The following is an 8189-nucleotide window of genomic DNA, read 5'->3' as shown; positions in this document are numbered from 1 at the left end:
TTACCCCTGTAACATATTATTACAGTAACGCAGCTCCTGAGTGTCTTATTACCCATGTAACATCTTATTACAGTAACGCAGCTCCTGAGCGTCTTATTACTCCCTGTAACATCTTATTACAGTAACCAAGCTCCTGAGTGTCTTATTACTCCTGTAACATCTTAGTACAGTAACGCAGCTCCTGAGTGTCTTATTACCCCTGTAACATCTTATTACAGTAACCCAGCTCCTGAGTGTCTTATTACCCATGTAACACCTTATTACAGTAACCCAGCTCCTGATTGTCTTATTACCCCTGTAACATCATATTACAGTAACCCAGCTCCCGAATGTCTTATTACCCCTGTAACATCTTATTATACTGTAGTATCCCAGCTTCTGAGTGTCTTACTGACCACATATTTCCAAGGATTTGTTTTTTAGATTTTCTTTCTAGTTAATAAACTCTCTGCTGTTGAAAACAGTCATTGTTTTTGTGGTCTGGGAAACCATCAGAGGGGTCAGAGGAAGTGACTGTCCTCCGTACTACACCACCCTCTTCTGAGTCTGCAAAAATCAAACGGGTGGGGGTGCAGGATGTTAGAGGAGAGATCCAAGTTCAGTGGGATAGCGGGAGGAAAGGAGAGAGAAGTGAGGCAAGAAGATCCAGGGATCAAAGGTAACGGGGAATCATCTACATTTCCTGTCTGCACACCGGCTGACACAGCTGTGGCTCTGTGGGGTGTAGGGGGTATAGACTCTGTAAGGACGAGAGTGAGAGAATTACGGTGTGTGCCAGTATTCCATGGCATCCAATTTTCTATTTACCAGGTGACGGTTATAAGACCCCACAGTCCCCTATTGTCTCCCTTTAGGGTGTAATGTATAGATCTGTAGGTATAAACTTCCCAGATGTAATTGTATAGGTCCTGAATGTATAGATCGCAGCCTGATTGTGTTTGTGAGGTGCTCTGTAATGCTTCCGCTGTCTATAGTGGACTGTGCTTTATAATAATAATAATATAGATTTAAGTATTTTTGTCATGTGTCAGAAATAGTTTTGGACTAAGGGGTTCATTCAGATCTGGTCGCTGCTGTGTGTTTTCGTGCAGCGGGCGATCAGATCTGAACTGCGCATGCGTATGCACCGCAATTCGCCGGCGTTTTGGACGGCTACAAAGGGCATCACCGGTCAGCGACGGGATAGTGCGAAGGATCCATTCGCACGGGCGTTCGCAAATCGATTGACAGGAAGAGGCCGTCTGTGGGTGGCAACTGACCGTTTTCAGGAAAAAAACGGAAAAACGCAGGCGGGCTCAAGCGTTTTCAGGGAGGGTGTCTGACGTCAGCTCCGGCCCCGATCAGCAGGATTCAATCGCACTGGAAGAGTAAGTCCTGGGCTGCGCAGAGACTGCTCAAACTGATTTTTGTGCAGCTCTGCAACACATGCGATCACACACTTGCACATCGATTTTACCCTCCCCCAGTAGGTGGCGACTATCTGATCACAGGGCAGCAAAGAACGCATCACAGCCATCAGATCTGAATTAGGCCCTAAGTGCAAATGGGTAATCCGTGGTTTGTGACCTCCTGCTTCTAGTGTTGCACTTCTGCCCCTGTTTTTCAGGGAGGTGAATGACTTTGTGGGTTGAGATTGCAGTATGTGCCGGAGGGACAGGTGGGGACATTTAGCGCCTTCTCACGGAATTAGTAGGGTGGATCTGAAGAGTTGGTCGCCACGTGCAGGCTCTGTTACCTTTTGTGGGATGTGATTTTTTAAATGAGATTCAAGATCTTGAGTTAGGAGCATTTAGTGGCGCAGTGTCCCAATGTCTCCTCACTATTGTCATTATATGATTGTAGAACATAACTCAGAATATTAAAGCATACAACTAGAGATGTGCGGCGGGCACTTTGCGTGTTTTGGTTTTGGATCTGGATCCTCGCTCGTATTTTGGATCTGGATTGGTTTTGCCAAAACCACCCTTTCGGGTTTCGGTTTTGGATCTGGATGATTGTTTGGATTAAATATTAATAACCCCTTTATTTAGAGTAAATAATGGCCCTCATTCCGAGTTGTTCGCTCGCTAGCTGCTTTTAGCAGCAGTGCACACGCTAATCCGCCGCCTACTGGGAGTGAATCTTAGCTTATCAAAATTGCAAACGAAAGATTCTCAAAATTGCGATTAGAAATTTCTTAGCAGTTTCTGAGTAGCTCCACACTTACTCGGCATCTGTGATCAGTTCAGTCAGTTTCGTTCCTGGTTTGACGTCACAAACACACCCAGCGTTCGCCCAGGCACTCCCCCGTTTCTCCAGCCACTCCCGCGTTTTTCCCAGAAACGGCAGCGTTTTTTCACACACTCCCATAAAACGTCCAGTTTCCGCCCAGAAACACCCACTTCCTGTCAATCACACAACGATCACCAGAACGAAGAAAAAACCTCGTAATGCCGTGAGTAAAATACCAAACTTCTTAGCAAATTTACTTGGCGCAGTCGCAGTGCGAACATTGCGCATGCGCAATTAGCGGAAAATCGCTGCGATGCGAAGAAAATTACCGAGCGAACAACTCGGAATGAGGGCCAATATACAGCCCAGGACAGCACCACTGGACTTATATGGCAGTATCACTGGACATATACGGCAGTACCACTGGACTGGACTTATACCGCAGTACCACTGGACTGTACTTATGTGGCAGTACCACTGGACATATACGGCAGTACCACTGGACATATACGGCAGTATCCCTGGACATATACGGCAGTATCACTGGACTTATACAGCAGTACCACTGGACTGGACTTATACGGCAGTACCACTGGAATTATACGGCAGTATCACTGGACTTATACGGCAGTATCACTGGACTTATAAGGCAGTACCACTGTACTGGACTTATACGGCGGTACCACTGGACTTATACGGCAGTATTACTGGACTTATATGGCAGTACCACTGGACTGGACTTATACGGCAGTACCACTGGACTTATATGGCAACATCACTGAACAAATACGGCAGTACCACTGGACATATACGGCAGTATCACTGGACGTACATGGCAGTACCACTGGACTGGACTTATACGGCAGTACCACTGAACATATACGCCAGTATCACTGGACTTATACGGCAGTACCACTGGACTGGACTTATACGGCAGTACCACTGGACTTATACGGCAGTACCACTGGATTGGGTTTATATGGCAGTACCACTGGACTTATACGGCAGTATCACTGGAATTATACGGCAGCACCACTGGACTGGACTTATGCGGCAGTACCACTGGACTTATACGGCCGTACCACTGGACATATACGGCAGTATCACTGAACTTATACGACAGTACCACTGGTCTGGACTTATACGGCAGTACCACTGGACATATATACGGCAGTATCACTTGACTTATTCAGCAGTATCACTGGACTTATACGGCAGTACCACTGAACTGGATTTATATGGCAGTATCACTGGATTTATACAGCAGTACCACTGGACATATACGTCAGTATCACTGGACTGGACTTATATGGCAGTACCACTGGACTGTACTTATACGGCCGTACCACTGGACTTATATGGCAATATCACTGGACTTATACGGCAGTACCACTGGACATATATGACAGTATCACTGGACTTATACAGCAGTATCACTGGACTGGACTTAAACGGCAGTACCACTGGACTTATACGGTAGTACCACTGGACTTATATGGCAGTACCACTGGACTGGACTTATACGGCAGTACCACTGGACTTATACGACAGTACCACTGGACTGGACTTATACGGCAGTACCACTGAACATATATGGCAGTATCACTGGACTTATACGGCAGTACCACTGGACTGGACTTATACGGCAGTACCACTGAACATATATGGCAGTATCACTGGACTTATATGGCAGTACCACTGGACTGGGCTTATACGCCAGTACCACTGGACTTATACTGCAGTATCAATGAACTTATACGGCAGTACCACTGGATTGGACTTATACGGCAGTACCACTGGACTGGACTTATACGGCAGTGCCACTGGACTGGACTTATACGGCAGTACCACTGAACATATATGGCAGTATCACTGGACTGGACTTATACGGCAGTACCACTGGATTGGATTTATATGGCAGTACCACTGGACTTATATGGCAGTACCACTGGACTTATATGGCATCACCACTGGACTTATACGGCAGTATCACTGGAATTATACGGCAGTATCACTGGAATTATACGGCAGCACCACTGGACTGTACTTATGCGGCAGCACCACTGGACATATACGGCAATATCACTGAACTTATACGACAGTACCACTGGTCTGGACTTATACGGCAGTACCACTGGACATATACGGCAGTATCATTGGACTTATTCGGCAGTATCACTGGACTTATTCGGCAGTACCACTGGACTGGACTTATATGGCAGTACCACTGGACATATACGTCAGTATCACTGGACTTATACTACCACTGGACTGGACTTATACGGCAGTACCACTGGACTGGACTTATATAGCAGTACCACTGGACTGTACTTATACGGCAGTACCACTGGACTTATACGGCAATATCACTGGACTTATACGGCAGTACCACTGGACATATATGGCAGTATCTCTGGACAAATGCGGCAGTATCACTGGACTTATACGGCAGTACCACTGTACTGGACTTATACGGCAGTACCACTGAACATATATGGCAGTATCACTGGACTTATATGGCAGTACCACTGGACTGGACTTATATGGCAGTACCACTGGACATATATGGCAGTATCACTGGACTTATACGGCAGTACCACTGGACTGGACTTATACGGCAGTACCACTGGACTGGACTTATACGGCAGTACCACTAGAATTATACGGCAGTATCAATAGACTTATACGGCAGTACCACTGGACTGGACTTATACGGCAGTACCACTGGACTTATATGGCAGTACCACTGGACTGGACTTATACGGCAGTACCACTGGACTTATACGGCAGTACCACTGTAGTGGACTTATACGGCAGTACAACTGAACATATATGGCAGTATCACTGGACTTATATGGCAGTACCACTGGACAGGACTTATATAGTAGTACCACTGGACTTATACGGCAGTACCACTGGACTGGACTTATACGGCAGTATCACTGAACATATATGGCAGTATCACTGGACTTATACGGCAGTACCACTAGACTGGACTTATACGGCAGTACCACTGGACTTATACGGCAGTACCACTGGACTGGACTTATACGGCAGTACCACTGGACTTATACGGCAGTATCAATGGACTTATACGGCAGTACCACTGGACTGGACTTATACGGCAGTACCACTGGACTGGACTTATACGGCAGTACCACTGGACTTATACGGCAGTATCAATGGACTTATACGGCAGTATCAATGGACTTATACGGCAGTACCACTGGACTTATACGGCAGTACCACTGGACTTATACGGCAGTACCACTGGACTTATACGGCAGTACCACTGTACTGGACTCATACGGCAGTACCACTGAACATATATGGCAGTATCACTGGACTTATACGGCAGTACCACTGGACTGGACTTATACGGCAGTATCACTGAACATATATGGCAGTATCACTGGACTTATACGGCAGTACCACTGGACTGGACTTATACGGCAGTACCACTGGACTTATACGGCAGTACCACTGGACTGGACTTATACGGCAGTACCACTGGACTTATACGGCAGTATCAATGGACTTATACGGCAGTACCACTGGATTGGACTTATACGGCAGTACCACTAGACTTATACGGCAGTACCACTAGACTTATACGGCAGTATCACTGGACTTATACGGCAGTACCACTGGACTTATACGGCAGTACCACTGGACTTATACGTCAGCACAGGGACACCACCACTGGACTGATGCAGTACAACACTGCACCACTGCAATGGACTGGACTTATACAGCAGCACTGGACACATTCTATAAATAAAATATAATAATAATAATAATAATAATAATAATAATATGGCAGCAGAGGACACCACCACTGTGACTGGACTGATGCAGCACAAGACACCACCACTGGACTGATGCAGCACAAGACACCACCACTGGACTGATGCAGCACAAGACACCACTGGAATGACACATAAGACAGAGCAGGTCGCCACACCACACGGACAATGAGGAGAGAGACACGTCCTCTCGCTACACTCTTCACTGGAGTGAAAATGGCTGCGACGCACGGCTCCTTATATGGAATACAAAACCCGCGAGAATCCGTTCTGGTTTTCGAGTCTGGCGGGAAGTCCCGAGCCGGGCTCGGATCTGGTCTTGGGACGTGAAGTTCGGGGGGGAAGGGGGGGGGGGGGGGTCGGTTCTCATACAACCATCCCTGCATACAACCAATTCTCTTTGAAAGTCCAAGGAGATCCTGAATTTACAGGGGTTCTCCCGGCCTCCAAACAGAGTTATCCCTTCTCCCAGTGCCGCCCACTTCTCACCTGAAGTGGGTGGGCCGGAGTTTGGATGACGCGGTTTGCATTGAATCACATCATTCTAGACTTGTCACATGAGTTGCAATTGCAGGGAGTGGGGTTTATTTTTTTTTTTACTTATTAACAGTTTCTTACTGTCTGGGTAGTAACAGACAGTCATAGAGGCAGGAAGGCCCTGCTCGCAAGCTTACAATCTATAGGTTATGATGACAGATAGCGCTGCCTCCGCTGTAAAAGGATGCACATTTTGGTTTTAAACAACAGGGGGCGAGGACACAAAGGCAAGAATGCTGCGCACTGATTGGACAGGGCTACTCCCTCAGGACTCTCCCAGAGGGGGATAATAGAAAGTCGGTAAGAATGCATTAAAGAGATGATGATACAGTGATCAGAGCCGGCCATTACCTCTCTCCACCATACACACTTCTATTTGGTCCATCACACCTGTTAATGCATGTGCAGATTGATTTATAGAGCACAGGGCCAAATTAAGAATTGGGCAGATGGGACTATAGTTCCGGGCCTCCACAGATTTATCAAGCCTTGGAGGGTGATAAATAGCACGGTGATAAAATACTAACCAACCAACCAGAACCTAACTGTCATGTTACAGGCTGTGTTTGAGAAATGACAGTTAGGAGCTGATTGGTTGGCACTTTATCACCGTGCTAAATATCACTCTCCAATGCTTGATAAATCTGGGCTTAAGGGAGCCATTGGGGTTGATAGAGTAGGTAATGTACATACCCACACGGCACTGGCCACACCCACACGGCACTAGCCACACCCACATGGCACTGGCCACACCCACACGTCACTGGCCACACCTACACAGCACTGGCCACTTCTCTGTTTCTCACAATAGGCCCTTAAACATATTCAGCCCCAGGCCCATGTGGCTCATATTCCGGCCCTGATAGAGCAGTTCCCAAAACAATGTAGACACACTGTACGCACCCGGTGCATTTGTCAGACACATTTACAGCAATGGGACACTTTTGAGCACCCACAATTTGCACTTTCCTGCAAGTCCTATGAAACTAGGAGGAAACGCGACATTCTACAACAGAACCTGCAAAGAGGGAGGAGGGGGACTTCAGCCTACTAGGACGGGTTCAGAAGGGGTGGTATTCAGGTTGCCGGCGGCCGGCCTCCCGGCAACCAACATACCGGCGCCAGAATCCCAACCGCCGGCATACCGACATCTTTTCTCCCTCTTGGGGGTCCACGACCCCCCTGGAGGGAGAATAGATAGCGTGGCGCACATAGCGCGGCGAGCCCGCAAGGGGCTCATTTGCACTCTCCCAGCTGTCGGTATGCCGGCGGTCGGGATTCCGTCGCCGGGACCCCGACCGCCGGCAAACCATACTACACCCGTTCAGAAGGTGTGTCACCATGGGCCCGTCCACACTGTGGTGTCATAATCGGTAACATTGTAACTGACCTCAATGTTTTACCTACTGTCATAAAATTTACTGACGGCTGACAGCCCTGTCCAGGCATGGTGTTGGTGAACCGGCCACACATAATCAGAACCGTTGGGAGTTACGCTCCCTGGGTGCCATTGTATCTAATGCAGAGAGCTCAGCACGGTTCCGTCGTATGCTGGGGGGTGGAAATAAACAGATGACACAAATACAAACCAGAATAACAAAAACAGATGGACGCTGCAAAGAAAAAGCAATGTAT

General features: G+C 47.6%; 1 protein-coding gene across 3 annotated transcripts in view; it reads left to right on the top strand.

The window, feature by feature from the left end:
* Positions 1-592: 592 nt before the first annotated feature.
* RGL3 (ral guanine nucleotide dissociation stimulator like 3) overlaps positions 593-8189 on the top strand; it is a 99274-nt gene continuing 91677 nt past the window's right edge. For 2 of the 3 annotated variants that reach the window (XM_063931222.1, XM_063931219.1), the window contains exon 1: positions 603-658. The gene's annotated coding sequence lies outside the window, so the exon portion shown is untranslated. Of the gene's footprint in view, positions 659-8189 lie in introns of all 3 variants that reach the window. The other variant, XM_063931220.1, reaches the window with a different exon arrangement.

This window comes from Pseudophryne corroboree, chromosome 6 (assembly GCF_028390025.1).
Source record: "Pseudophryne corroboree isolate aPseCor3 chromosome 6, aPseCor3.hap2, whole genome shotgun sequence".
NCBI classification, from domain to species: Eukaryota; Metazoa; Chordata; class Amphibia; order Anura; family Myobatrachidae; genus Pseudophryne; species Pseudophryne corroboree.
This window is presented reverse-complemented; position numbering and strand designations above follow the sequence as displayed.